Source organism: Pinus tabuliformis, chromosome 8, assembly GCF_031772625.1.
Source record: "Pinus tabuliformis cultivar Carrire ecotype Pingquan chromosome 8, CPIR1, whole genome shotgun sequence".
Classification (NCBI taxonomy): Eukaryota; Viridiplantae; Streptophyta; class Pinopsida; order Pinales; family Pinaceae; genus Pinus; species Pinus tabuliformis.
Window position 1 is genome coordinate 540214902 of NC_142294.1, and position 3727 is coordinate 540218628.

Consider the following 3727-nt stretch of genomic DNA (forward strand, 5'->3'; position numbering starts at 1 on the left):
TTACTCTGAGGCTATTGTGACAAGCATCACAAGTTACGGGACGAGAAACTTCCTTATGTAAAACATGCATACAATAGGTTGTGCATTCATCCACTCAAAGCTCACCATTCGAGACATGATTTGGATATTTTCCAAAGGATACCTTAGACATGGTATTTAGGAGAGATGAAGATTCAAGTAATAAAAATGACAGGGATAAGGCACGAAAGTTGATTCAACAGATTCAAATTATTCACCAGACAATGCTGGAGAAATTGGAGAAAAGTCAAGCTCAATACAAGGCTTGACATGACAAGCACCAGGTTGATCACCAATTTCAGGTTGGAGATAGGATGTAGCTCCACATCAAAAAAGATAGAATGAAAGTGGAAGGAAAGAAGTTGAGACCAATCCGATATGGTTCTTTCACCATATTAGAGAATATTGGAGACAATGCTTTTCATCTTGATTTGCCAGCCTACATGCAGATGTACTTAGTGGTGAACATTGAAAACTCGAAGATTTATGAGCATATTTTGATCATGGACACCAAAGAGGTTGGATATGTTCCTACAGTGGACAATTTTTCACTTGAATACTTGGACAAGCTACCCAAAGATATCATTCTTGACAGGAGAACTAGGACTTCACAACTGGGAGACATGGAGTACCTTCGTATTGCTTTCAAAGGAATGCATCTAAGTAAGGCCTGTTGTATTGAAAAGGAGAAAGTGAGGGAGAAATGCCCGCTCTTTACAATTGACTAATAAGGCTTTTGGAGGCCCAAAAGCTCAATAGTGGGGAGGAATGATCCTAGAGGATCCTAAAAGGCCAAATTTTTAAATTCCTCAAAATGCATTGAAACCAATCTCAAATTTAAGAGCTCCTCATTCTAAATCCAATGGTATGAATGACACCTCAATCTAACATTGTATGAGAAAGTTATGGCCCGCTGAAGGTTTTGTGAAACAACTAAAATTTTTCATAAGGGAGACCCATAGGAGGACATGTGGCATTAATTCAGTAGTATGGATGATGACATCATCTGTACGGATGTTGACATCAACATGATGATGTGGTGGTATGCTCAATAGAGGGCCAATTAGGAGGCAACGCGTGGCAGGTGATGTCAACAACCAAGTCAGTAACCTAGTTGGTGGTATGGATAAATTAGAATGCAGCACGTGGCACCCAGTTAGCAGTCGATTGGTTTTCTTAAGGAAGTGACATTTTTCACCTTTGCGACATTCGGGGACGATGAAATTTTCGCCTGGTTAATTTGACTGGTAACCCAAAAAAAACAACAGGAGAAATGTACTGTTGGTTTCGGTCAAGCCCCGTTGATCGACCAACTATCGGTTACAACAATATATATATATATATATATATATATATATATATATATATATATATACATATATATATATATATATATATATATATATATATATATATAGATATATATATACACCGATGACGGGAGTTGAACTTGCTCAGCGGGTCCACCAATGGCGGTGAAAACATAAACTCTAACAAAAAACAAACGTTAATCACAGAGCGCAAGTGAGGTTCAACCGTGGGTCTCCCAGGACCTAGTATGAGTGGACACCAATGCGCCACCTGGTGAGCTTTGGTTGGTACACTCAACCACCATTATTTAAAGACCCTCAAATCAAACGTTGGGGAGAGGAGGATGGGTGGAGCAACATTGAGGCCTAATACAACAATGCACGAGAAACTAGAGTTGGAACTGCATCTTGCCTAGGTGCAATTTTCGAGAAATATTCCTAGGAATCTTAAGGGAATATTCCTACAAGGAATCTAAAATATTTCGTAAAGCCCCAGAGGTCACCAACACAGAACAGGGTCGAATTTATAGTCATTTTTCATGAGGAATTCAATGGTGCAGTTTGTTTCTTCAGCAAAGTTCTACATTTTCAGGACATCCCTGGAAGTGGAGGTATAAGGTGACATTTTGAAATTGCATGTAATTTTATTTTGCTACCAATTAATGAAAGATGACTCCCCACATTGAGTAGGGCCCAGAGATGTAGCCCACACTAGGTGAACTCCGTTATCAACTTGTTTATGTGCCTTTGTTCTCATGGTTTCTTTTGATTTCCGCTTCTTTTATGTGTATTCTTCATATCGTTACACTCTCTTTCAAATGAAATTTATATGCATCCTTGAAGTAAAAGATCTGGATCAATAAGTGTTGTTTTAGTCTGTCGTTCACTTATTACAACTGTTGCATCAACTTCTTGTTTTTTTCCTACCAGCAGTTCCTGCTGCTGGGTCATTTTGTGCATGTATGTTTTCCCTTTTTCATGATGGCTTCTAGCCCATGTAATTCATTAATCTAACTTACCTTTAGGCTCATATACATTCCTTCCTTCCCCAACACTCAAATTTGAAGTTTTTCCCTATATTTCCTGGGCATATCTATGCAAACTTGATCAACTGTTACCCCTTCCAACTATGCAATTCGCAAGCTCAAGGCTCAAGCCTCACCCTTGGCCTCTAAGACTATTCAATGTGCAGTCACTAGCTTGCCCAACTCTGCATTGCGTAATGTCAGGGCTGAAGCCTCAATGTTGGCCATTGAGACTGCACAATGCAAAGTCTTTTCCCTCAGTCTGCCAAGATGAGACTATGCAATGCACAATCTCAAGCCTTGACGCTCCTCCATTTCCTGTTGAGATTGTGCAGTTAACAATTTATGATCCTAGTCTACCTCCCTAAGCCCAGAAATTGCGCAATCCGTCTCTCCAGTGAGTGAGTTGCTGCTTTAATCTTGATGAATGAACTGATTTTCTTGATCTAATTTGTCTTTTCCATGAGTGTATCTTGTGATATAGGTATTGCAGGATTTTGAGCTCATCTCTCTTTTATCAGTCGTTGTCATCATGCCTCCAAAGAGATTAGCCTCAAAAGACGCCACCGAGATCATCGTCGACGAAGTAGTTGAGAGTAATCCAATCACCATGCCTCTTCTAGCTGACACTCAAGTATTCATATAAAAGGATTCATATATTACATGGAATACAATTAAGGATGCATTTGTTGATTTTGGGTAGCATCGGATGTACTCTAGCCTTGAAATTTGGTGGAGAGGCTAAGGTACATGAGATCTCCAAGACCTAGAGATCGTTTGGAGAAATTCCACCTGGATAAAGAGTTATTAAAATAATTAATATTTTTAATGGGTTCCTAAGTCTAAACTTAGGGAAATTAAAATATTAGTCGGTATTAATAAAGATAAGGGTGAGAAGCTTCTAAGAAATGAGGATCAATTCTGTTTTAATATTAGCCATTGATTAGAGACTTAATCTCATTCGTTGATTCATCAACAGGAAAAGTATAAGAGAAGACTTGAGGATCATTTGGAGATACACTAGCAGATACTCAGTATCTCAAGGAAAATCAATTCTCAAAGAGAAGGAGATCGATTTCAGAGGGAGAGTTGTAGGGTGGAGGAAGAGGAGGGAATTAGCAGCAGTCAGTGCCTAGGGAGGAGGTGACACAGGGTTGTTGAGAGACAATGCAGAGGGAGATGTATTCCAAGGGAGACATAGTACTCACGCAAGCTGACACAGAGGGACGCAAAGCCACGTTGAGCCACGCAAAGTGACACAGAGGTGATGCAGAAATGGGAGAAGGGTATCCAAGGTGTCAAAAAGTTTCCAAGGAAAAGTATCAAGTGTTTTCGCTTAGTTTCTCTATAAAATCATTCCTTGTAAAAGTGATT